This window comes from Hakea prostrata, chromosome 9 (genome assembly GCF_041222555.1).
Source record: "Hakea prostrata isolate BN-2017 chromosome 9, UWA_Hpros_2, whole genome shotgun sequence".
Taxonomy (NCBI): domain Eukaryota; kingdom Viridiplantae; phylum Streptophyta; class Magnoliopsida; order Proteales; family Proteaceae; genus Hakea; species Hakea prostrata.
The window spans coordinates 51,083,267-51,095,253 of record NC_142608.1 but is presented as its reverse complement, the minus strand read 5'-3'; the positions used below and the strand labels follow the sequence as shown (position 1 = coordinate 51,095,253).

General features: G+C 41.4%; 1 pseudogene; it reads right to left on the bottom strand.

The window, feature by feature from the left end:
* Positions 1-8,856: 8,856 nt before the first annotated feature.
* On the bottom strand, positions 8,857-9,419 carry LOC149005459 (non-specific lipid-transfer protein A pseudogene; annotated as a pseudogene).
* Between the last annotated feature and the right edge of the window lie 2,568 nt (positions 9,420-11,987).

Below are 11,987 nucleotides of genomic sequence, written 5' to 3'. Positions count from 1 at the left end.
AAGTATGGGAATCGATACTAAGGAAAGATCCTCATTTTGATACGATTCCCTATAGTGCTGTTTGCCATCCTGAAGTGTTTACCAACTGGGTCTTCCTTCTCCTGACTGGACCAAAAATAAGACTGATCCTCCACCTTCTGATCCGGATATTACGCATTACCTGGAAGATTCTCCTGTTTATTCTCCCCTAGAAGGATTCAATTACGAAGAGCTCGCCTTGGATGAAAGTTTGGTCGAGGACCATACTTCTTCTGGACAAGCTGGACAAAGAGTATGAAATTGCAGAGGATTTTGTACACATTGAATTGCTTTTGTAATCCCCGTTTCTCCTCTTCTTTTTATTGAATCCATGCTGTTGCTTGACTATTGTGTTTGTTCTGGCAAAGCTGTACTGATCTTGTACGATTTCTTAATGATCACCGGTGATGACTTTCTTTTTCCGACCGAAGATTGTATCCCAACTCTTGTAATCTCATATATTTGTTTGATATAAAGGTTGGCCTCTTTTGGTCTTATGAAAAAATAAGAAATTAACTTCATCTTGAACTTTGCCAGTATCAATGCCTTTACCTAAAGATTTCCGGAGAAATACAATAAGTCTGAGAAGAAAATCACTCGGGTTTTAAACCGATGCCTTGTAGAAGGAACTCACTCGGGTTTTAAATCGATGCCTTTACTTAAGGATTTCCGGAGAAATACAATAAGTCTGAGAAGGAACTCACTCGGGTTTTAAACCGATGCCTTTACTTAAGGATTTCCAGAGAAATACAATAAGTCTGAGAAGGAACTCACTCGGGTTTTAAACCGATGCCTTTACTTAAGGATATTTCGAAAATTTAATAAGTCTTGAAGGAACTTACTCGGGTTTCAAACCGATGCCTTGCGGAAGGAACTCACTCGGATTTTCATTCGATGCCCTGACTTAAGAAAATCCGAAAAAATTCAATAAGTGTTGAAGGACCCACACAGATTTTCATCGGATGCCTTGTAGTAGGATCTTTCTCACGAACAAGTACTACACTGACCGCTGAAAGGGATGCCGCTAGATATAGCTGTAAGATTTCCCCCTTCTCTGGTCGGGACAAAAGTGGTGGTTGTCCCAGTGCCTCTTTTAACTCCTCGAAAGCTTTCTAGCACTCTTCAGTCCACTTTGCTTCCTTGCTGCCCTTCAAATCTTTGAGTGCCTTGAAGAATGGTAAAAATTTCTCTCCAGACTTGGAGATGAAACGATTCAAAGCGGCAATTCTCCCTGTTAAACACTGCACATCACGAACAGTTTGGGAGCTTCCATGTCAATTAGAGCTTGTATTTTGGCAGGATTAGCCTCAATACCCCTCTGTGACACCATGAAGCCCAAAAATTTGCCAGAAGAAACTCCAAAGGCGCACTTTTTTGGATTCAGCTTCATTTGATACTTTCGCAGTTCTTGAAAATACCTCAGTTAAATTTGCAATATGATTTTCTCTTGTAAAGCTCTTTACTAGCATTTCATCAACATAAGCTTCAACATTCTTCCTGATTAAATCCTTGAAAATCTTGTTGACGGCCCTCTGATATGTAGCTCCTGCATTTTTCAAGCCAAATGGCATGACTTTGTAATAGTAGCTTTCACGATCAGTCATGAAAGCCATGAACTTCTCATCTTCCTTATTCATAAGGATCTGATTATACCCTAAGTAGGCATCCATGAAACTTAGAGTTTAGGGCAAGCCTTGTTGAGGTCTGTGTAGTCAGTACACATCCTCCACTTCCCATTTGCCTTCTTGACCATTACCACGTTTGCTAACCAAGTTGGGCATTCAATTGGTTCTATGAAACCAGAATTCTTCAGTTTTTCAACTTCGCCCTGAACGGCCTCGTATTTTTCAATGGAGAAATTTCTCCTTTTCTGGATAATTGGTTTCACTTTAGGATCTATCTAGAGCTTATGCTCTGTGACGGCTCGATCAATTCCTGGCATGTCTTCGGCAGACCATGCGAATACGTCACTATTTTGTTGAAGAAAAAACTTCAACTCATCCTTGAATTCCTCCAGCTGCTCAGACCCTATATAAGTAATCTTTTTCTCATCCTCGGTACACAGTTGGATTTGCTCCAGCTTTTCCACTGGCTCGGGCCTTTGCATTTCTACTTCTTCCCGATCATCTCGAACTTCTATAGGTAGGGCAGTCACCTTCCTCGGGCCTTCCTTGTCTTTTAAATAGGCAACATAACATTGCCGAGAGATCCTCTGGTCAGAGGAAACTTGACCAATTCCCATGTTAGTCGGGAATTTTATCTTCAGGTGTTTCGTCGAAACAATAGCACCTATCTTGGACAAAGATGGTCGTCTGAGGATAACATTATAAGTTGGAAGTTCCCGAACCACCAAAAAATTGATTCGGACGGTCGCCTCCTTGGGAAAACTTCCAATAGAGAAGTCCAACTGGACAGATCCTTCCGCTACTGCAAATGATCCTGCAAAACCATATAAATGCATGGATGATGGCTCCATCAAGTCCTCATCCACCCTCAGCTTCTGATACACTTCATAAGAAATTAGGTCAGCTGCAGACCCTGTATCAACTAAAACTCTATTCTCGGCGCGCAATTTCTACCTTGATGACTATGGCATCATCGTGAGGTAGACAAACACCTCTTTCATCCTCCTCGCCAAAGGTGATAGAATCTTCACCATTTGACCTTATTCGCTTCTGCGTCTCTCCGGTTCCGACAAATTTAGATTTTGTCTTTAACCTCCGGAGTGATTCGGGTTCTGGACCTCCGAAAATTGTAAGGATCGGTGATCGAGTAGCATCAATCACCTCCTTGCCTTTCTTAGATTTCGGAGCCTCCTTCGATCGTTCTGAACTAACCGAACTATCCCTTTTAGGGGCAGCCTCGCGTGGCTCACGTGGCTCCTCCCTTCTTCTACAAACAAAATTGGACAAGTGTTCCTGACATATTAATCTCTCAATATCTGCTTTTAGATGACGACAGTCATTAGTATAATGACCATGATCCTTGTGGAATCGGCAATATTTTTCTCGATCCTGCTGCTCTCCAAGCTTCAAAGGAATTTTGGGTGGCCACTTCAAAATATTTCGCCTTTTGATGATATTCAAAATATCAGCCCGAGGAGCATTCAATGGAGTATACTCACTTTTACCGGGAGATCTCTACCGCCAGGCCTGAGGTTTTCCAACCCGATCGCGAACATTCTTCTTTGGCTTCTGCTTTTGCTCAGGAGCCTTCTGTTCCTTAGTGGAGGCTTTGTTGTCTCCCTGGCGCGCATCTAAGATCTCCATGACTTCAGCTTGCTTTTGGCATCTCTGTACCAACTCAGCATAAGTTGCAAACATATCCTGTAGTAATAACTCCAGGAGTCTTTGCTTAGTGAGTCCAGTGAATAGAGCAGTTTTAGCTACTTGCTCATCCAAATTCTCTATCTCCATCGTTACTTTGTTGAATCTTTTCAGATACTCTCTGATTGATTCGCTCTTTCCTTGTCTGATGGTAAACAAGGTTTCTTCTGTCTTCTTGATCTGGAATCGCCCTATGAATTTGCGTGCCAACTCATCGAAGTTTACGATCCTTCTAGATGGGAGGTTCGAAAACCACTTTTGTGCCGCTCCGGTTAAATATGAACCAAAAACCATGTAGAGAATTTCATCAGAATTACCTGCAACCGCCATGGTCTGTTGATAATAGCCAATATGGGCCGTAGGATCTCCGGAGCCATCGAATGTAGAAAAGGTAGGCAAACGGAACTTGTGGGGAAACTGATATCCCGCAATTGGCTTGGCAAAGGGGGTCTTCCGAATAACTGAATAAATATCCTCGGTTATCCTTCCCCTAGCCAACTGCCCTAGTTTTTGATTGATGTTGGCCAATTCCTGACCAGTATGAGTCGAGTGATCTTCTGCATTACGATCACGACCTCGAACAACACGATCTTCACGAGCTATCCGATCATCACGAACGGCCCGTCCGTCACGAACATTTCGCTCATCGCGAACTGCTCGATCATCACGAACGGTTAGTCTAACAGTCGATGAGTGAGTCCTCACGCCTGTATCCAACCTTGTATTTGAATCGGTCGTACTTTCATGTGGTCTATCGAACCGATCGTCCCGCCTAGGTTGATCGTCAATTCTCCTAGGCCCTTGGTCACCTTCACGGGAGTTCTGACCAATATTACGATCTTCAGTCAATCTTTGATCACGTGGCAATACACACCTCCCTGAATCGTGATGATCAGGTTCTTGTGGTAATACCACTCATCTAGTTAGCACAAGAAGTGCTTGACTCACCTCCAAGAGTTGAATCTTTACCTGATTCAGTTGATCTTGGAATGTCTCTGGAGGATCATGTTCTCCCTGACCACCATCTACCTCAAGAGGTGGTAGACTTCTCTGGGGAATATCCGGGTTATTCTCTAAAGGAATTTGAACACCGGTATCACGTTGTGCAGCGGCTGCTGCCGATCTAGTCACCATGGCTTCACAAGTCGTTTCCCACAGACGGCGCCAAATGATGCGTCCAAAATCTGGTCAGCCCTTAGATCTCCTTGTGATGACCTGCAAAACGAAAGCATCAGATGTGGCCCGACCGCTGAGGTCGGGAGTCCACCTCCGAAGGCCAAGTCAGTTGATGAACTTAATCACAAACGGCTCTGCTAGAAGCACAGAGATAAGGAAAAAAATGGGGAAAGTGATCTAGATCATAAGCCTCTGATAGTTTACGTCTACCAGTGTGTATGTGGATCTGAGTCCTCCTTACCTCGTAGGCAAGTAAGGTTTATATAGAGTGTACCTTCGAATCTCCTTCGTTGGATGCACTCGAGCCTTCTTCGGGTAGTCGTTGGATCTTAACAGTTAGATCCGTTGAGCGATAGACTTCTACTAGTTTGAACTAGTAGAGGACTCCTGAGATAACCTCAAGGTTATTCGATGATTATCCCTTTAATGATGATAAATGACAGCTGCCAAGTTATGCCTGCCGTCATTAGGGTAAATAGGATTAGGGCGTGCCTGTAGCTGATTTAGTTTTCTTCCTCAGCAAGCTATCTTCAGGACCCGGCTCACTTGGAAGCGAGTCGATTTCCTCCGTCTCGACCGGGGTCGAAGATCAAATCGAGTATGAACCAGGTTCGATCATATTTTCTCCGTATCACCTTTGAAACCCAAATTGACTCTAATTTGTGATGATTAATCCTCTTGCATGAATAGGTTCATATATCTTTAGTCACCAACTTATGGGGGTGAGTTCTTGGACTTTGGAGAAAGAATCAAGTAAAAGGTGAGGAATAACTAATCATGTTATATTTAATTAATTGTTATTTTAATTTCTTTGTTAATATAAGTTTTTGTAACTTCTATTTATCATACTATGCTTATGTGTTTCTTTGCACGAATGAAAGGTAAGATTTAATGTTTGGATATTATTCTTACTTATGAATCTTATAATATTAATATATGAATGGTATGGCATTGTATGAGATGAAAGAGGAAGAACGATATTATTATCCTTACCTTGTGTTTTGTACTAAGGTTATGGGTTCGCCCATTGCCTTAGTGACCAGAGGGGGCAGTATGGGACACATTCCTATGGTGCCCTTGGCGCTTTCCCTGACTATTGGTTGACATACTTAGGGCATATCTAAAAATGTTTGGCTAGGTGACCTCATGAGTACTACTACCCTTCCGGTAGCTAGGGGTATTGAAACCAGTTAAATCGTGATGTCAATGGCTAGATCCTGTGAGCATCAAGATGGTAGAGTTGCATATGATACATAAGGGCTCATGGGCTCTCAAGATCGATAACCAACTCTTGAGAGGACATGGAGAGCATTCTGTCCATTATATGTGGATGACCATAGGGTTAGGGGTCAACGTAGTCCGAGTTGGTTGGTGCCATAGGGGAAGTATCAGGACCATATATAGTACGGGACCGTATGACTTAGCATTGGGTTTAGAGTAGTCCTTGACATGCACCTATTCTTATGTCAAACGGTGATGTGAGAGAGTGGTGATTTATACCCCAGCCACGGCTTGACTGTAACTTTACCCAATAGTCGCAGAGAACCCAACAGATGTGCTTTGGTGCCATGAGGGAAGAGTGATGACACCACCCAAAGGAGACTGGTGTATAACTTAATGCTTGTGTACCATAGAGACTAAATGCGATATATTTAGGAACATCATATCATCATACATCTGTTTATTTATATTATAAATTACATGGTTATCTTATGAATTATGATGTGGAAATTGGATGTATGTATGACATAGATGTTAATTACCCTCACTGAGTTCTATGAACTCATTCCTTTATTTTGTTTGTTCTTTAGACTTCTCTACAGGTTATGAGGATCCTTTGTTGGATGGTTACCAGGAGGGCATTATCAAAGAAGAAGTTGATGCACATGATGCTTCTTGTTCGTGTCAAGATTTTTCCTATGGAGTCTCCTTCATTTGATCTTTCCTTAAAATATTTCTTCCACTGCAAACTTTCCTTCTTTCTTAGAACTTTGATGTTTAGCTTCTGAGTTGAGGTTTTGGAGAACTGTAACTCTTTTATTTTAGATTTGACACTTTATATTTGAAACTTGATTTATTCTTGTCCATTTGGTTTTACTATATCATATGTTGTATGGAATTATCACTGAACCTAGGTCTTGCGGTGTATCATCCCACGGGTATTCGGGTATGACTGTATCCGGCTGGATGGGGTGTGACAGATGGTACTTTGGGGACACTAATACTATTAGATTGAAGACCCCAATGTCCAATTTTGAATTGATTTCAAATTGTAGTCGAAATCAGAGAGTTTGCTAGTGACCTTGACAAGCGTGGGGGGGGGGTCGACTTGCCAGTCAACCGGTCCTGTAGACCTGTCCAACCACCCCTTGTTGACCCCTGATCAATCCTTGATTGTTGCTCACTTACTTTCTTATGTACCTAGGGTTATTTTGGTCTAATTGCACGCTCTTTGGTGAATCTTTTGGACTTTTTGAAGAGCATTATTGACTTTAACAGGTGAGGAAATATACTTACCCATATCTTGTGTACTTGTTGATGTTATTTATCTTTATTTATATTGTTATCTTGTACTCTATTATAATTGTGTGTGACTTTGTGCAAATGGAAGGCTTTGTTAATCTATTATTTGTTTCTACTTTCAAATTTCTGAATTGTGATATGGGAAAGATGTAAATGTGTGGATTTGACGGTGGGACTCTATCCTCTTATATGTATATGCTAATTATGGTTGTGGGTTCATCCATTACCCTGCTGACTATATATGTATATATATACTCATTAAAACCTAAGTACACTGTATTGGCTAGGTAACCCTATGAGTGCCACTACCCTTCCAACAGAGGTATTGAAGCCGAGTCACTCAGGCAGCCAAGGGGCGAGCCAATAGGTAATTTAACCTGACAAATCCACTAATCATACTTCGGATTTAGCAATTGCATGGAGGCATGGAAGCTGCAGCTGATGTATCTATAATAGTGGGAGGTGGGCATAGATTAGTACCATCAACGATCCCATATAGTCTAGATGTCTGTAGCAACAGAACATGTTGATTCTTCCAAATCATGTACTTACTATCTATGAGTTTAATGAAAAGAAAATTATTGAGAGAGGGAAATGAGAGGGTGGGATGTGGGCGTCTGATTCCATGTCAAGAGTTTCATATCATATATAAATAAGGAGAACAAGAGAGAGAAAGAGACATATGGCTATAGTGGGAAGGAGAGAGAGTGACACTTAGGGTTTCACGTGGTTCAGTTGATGTTTCCAACCTACGTCCACGGTAGAGAATGCTACTATGTTTTTCTATATATCGACAATTGAGTTGTACATGGCTTTATATAGAGAAGCTACAAGAATTTTACTGAATTACAACTCTTGAATATTCAAACATCTTAGGATAAGAGTATGTATCTATGATGGAAACCAATTGTTGAGGTGTTAAGGTTGAGATGAAACTTTGGTGAAGATCTTTGAGTTTGGTTTGGGTTGTCTTTTGGTGAGTTACTTGATGCGCAAGTCTTCTTGGGGACTTCCTATGATTTTTTGTGGCTGAGTTCACGTGGAACTTTAGAAAGTTCCCTACCCCAAACTAGGGGTGCAAGTTTGGCCTTGATGGCCCTGACCCGCCTTATGCCTGCCCTGATCCAGAATAGGGCTTGGGCTCAAGATTGTGGCCCTGAGGGCGGGTTGGGGCCAAGGGTGGGCATGGGATTACTCTTTGGCCCACTGGGCATGTCCCGACCTGTCCCTGATTTTTAGCCTTGACCCTAGCCCTGATTCTGGCTCTAATCCTAGCTCTAATTTTGTCCTTGATTCTTGATCTCAATGAATTAGGAACAGGGACAAGGATAAGGCCAAGTAAAAGGTCAATCAGGGCCAAGGACAGGGCAAATCAGGGCAGGAATGGGCTTGGCTTGGCCTTGTGGGGCTTAGGGTCACGAACAATAATCATTGGCTCTGAATTAAGATTAGGGTGGGAATGAGCTTAGATTAGAATATATAGGGCTGAGCTTGGGATTGCCAAAGCCCAGCCCAACCCCGCCCTGTTGCAGCACTACCCTCCCCCCCCCCCCAACAATCAAAGAAGCTAAAGCTTTTCGAATAACATTTATAATTAATAATTTTTGATTAAAACTTCCACTCCACAATTACCTTCAATCCATGAAGTTTTAAATGACTTGGCCAATTAGGGTTTTGAGATTGATTCTAGACCAATCTACCAATTCCATTATAGATTCTTGATTTTCAGATCCTACTAATCCTAATTCCATGAGAGAAAAATATATAGGCACAGAGAGATTGTTACTTAAATTATTTAGTTTATTCAACACAACTACGCATACAAATCATAGAACATCATATTAAGGCTCTTCAAGCTCCGGCGATAGTGAACATCCATTAGTCGTTCTCTCTTCACTTTCTCTGTTGTCATCTTCATTGAATCCTGCATAAATTGCAAGGAAAATAAAAAAGGTATGAGTCATGAAAAAAGCCACAATTACTAATTCAAATATATGTATGTATGCAAAGAGAAATTCAATTCACTAACGTTTTGCAGTCAACGTCCCGTCTGATAGGCACATTTATCTCAACATGACACTTCTTGGGAAGTTCGCTCGCTAACTCATCTTTAAGGCCCGGAACAGTTGATGCAATTTGCTTAATGCATACGCAGGCTTGGCGACGATCCTCTACTGTTGGTACACTCTCCTTCAATTTTCTCACCCCTAGGCAACATACCGCAGACGGCTCATCCTCCATTCCAGTTACAAAAGGGACGCACTGGGACAAGTCCACCAGAACTTCCTGGCAGGTCACAGCGGCTTCCGCTTGGTGCTCCACCATAAAGTGGAACATGGCTACCAGAAACACGAGACATGTAAACCCTCCCTTCATCTTTCTTGTATATCAGTATATCTGTGAGCTTAGGTTTGTTTCTGTCCGACTGTCTCTATATATAGAGGTTGAGAAGAGTGCGATGTTATTACTGTAAAATTAGAAAGAAGAAGAGTGTGAATGCATGATCCCCGTTATAGGCATTTTTTTGGTTCAAAAGGTAACTTAGCCACTACAGGCATTTATTTTTTTTGGGTAGGATACAGTCATTTAATTTGGCTCCATTATGACATTGAAGGTTTGGGAGTTAAAGGAGAGTCTTAACTAAGATTTTGATCTTTTAGGATTTTGATCTTCTGCTACTTGACAGCCCCTACTCCTTCATTATCCATTGTTCAGATAGTGACATATTTTCAAAAATCTAATCTAACGAACACTGATTTCCGCATGATTTGCAGCTCATTTTTAAAGAAGTAATGATAGAAATCAAAGTGTGAAAACATATATAATGCCATCAGAACGATGTAAAACAATGCAAGGAATGGGTGTCGTTAGACATGTGAATGGATGGTCGAAGCCCGCCTTTGAATTTACATTCGTATGCGTCTAAGGGTGTCTGAATCCAAAATTTTTCTTACTAGAAAATATCTATTCCGTGCAATAAGCAACCGAATTTAAATTCCGATAATTTCTTTTCAGATTTGATAATATTCGGAAAAAATTTATTTGGTTAGAATGAAGTATTAAACCCTCTGAAAAGGGTTGATAATCCGGTCGAAGATTAGGTTTTCTGTCTGGTACATAGTCGCTTGGTCGCTCCAAGCGACCAAGGTGTTCTAAGACAACAACTTTTCCCTGTTTCACTCTGTTTCATCTCCGATCCTTTAGGGTTTGATCGTTATGTTCAATACTTGTTGTTTAGGCTTTCTTTGTTGACTTTTGACTTACCCTTGACCTCTTTCTCCGGAGATTATGAGTCATGTATAAGGTGAGTACGTTCACTCACAATTGACAGATTACATTCATCGTATTAATAGAACTTGTGAGCTTGTGTTATCTACTATTATAGGACAGATTCATATTTGTTATACTCCTGAAATTTGAAATTTTAGAATATGTTTCATCATGCTAACTTGCATACTTGTATGTTTGTGAATGATGCTATTGCGATTGAACTTTGTTATGATATACGGAATCATATTGTGATGTGATTGCCTAGGTTATGGTTGTGGAATGGGGAATGCCCTTTTGGCGTTTCTATCATTGGACACCAGTGAGGCAGTATGAGATGCTTTCCTATGGTGCCCCTTGGCACTTTCTGTAACTACTAGTTGACATACCTAGGTTTTGTCTTGAAGTGTTTGGCTATGAAACCCTGTCATATCACACCCTATTAGTAGGGACATTGAGGCCAAGTGACCTGTGGCAACAATGGGGATTTGTGGGCACTCAAGATCCATGGCCAACCCATGAGAGGACACAAATCACATTGTGGGGACCATTCATTGGTAGTGTCGCACATAATAAACTTAGGCTCTTGGGCACCCAAGAGTGCGAGAAGCATGAGGGGCCACAAGAGCTTCTCGTTTATTATATGTGGATGACCAATAGGGTTAAGAGTCTACACAGCCAAGAGGGAGATGGTGACTCTAGGGGGAAAGATGCCGGAAAGATTCGAGAGAGGCGAGGAATGGAAGTATGCGACCCTAAAGTAGATGTGACTCAGTAGATGATGTGCATTGGGCTAAATATAGCCCTGACACGCGTCAGTACTAAGACAAATGGTGGAGTGAGAGAGTGATCACCTAAAAGTCACACCCCACCCTCCAGTATCGATTCCGCTCGACAACCCGTGGGTGCGATCCGTCACAGGATCCACGGTTTTATCATCAATAACAATAAATGCAAGTAATAACAATCAATAGCAAGAGCAAATTCAAATAATTAATCAAAAGGGATTGCAGGAGTCCAAAATACTCCAAGGGATGAATCAAAGAAAGAATCAAAGTTACACAAGTTTCAAAAGTTATTGTGTTCTGCGGAAAGAAAATAATAAACTAAATCAAAATGTCGGATGATCTGTCCCTGCCTACTGTCAATGGGTGCTATAAGCACACTCCAAACACTCGTAGGAGGCTTCATGGCAAACATCTCCATCTCCCACTGACGGTACCACATTCTCTTCATAGGAGTTGCTCTAGTCATACAGAACTCCTCCTGATTCGGAAACACCATCAGTATATTATATTGTAACATACAAAGAAAGGAATGAGTTCTAACGAACTCAATAAGGATAACACATCTCACATACATATCGACAATATCCAAGTAAGCATATATGTAATGAATGATATGCAATATTTGAATGCTACTAAGATCTAACTATGCAAGTCTCTAAACAGTTTACATGCTTTAGGATATAACACTAGCCTTCCTCTAGGTAGGTCTAGTCACTTTGATCCCTCACAGACTGGTTACCTCTGTTGGGATCTCGGTTAAAGGGGTTCAGTCCTTGTCAATCAACCATGGCTGGGGTTTAGGTCAACACTCTCTTACCACGACCATTGGCATGAGTACTGGCGCATATCGGGGTTTCTAATCCAATACAAGGTCATACGGTAACATACT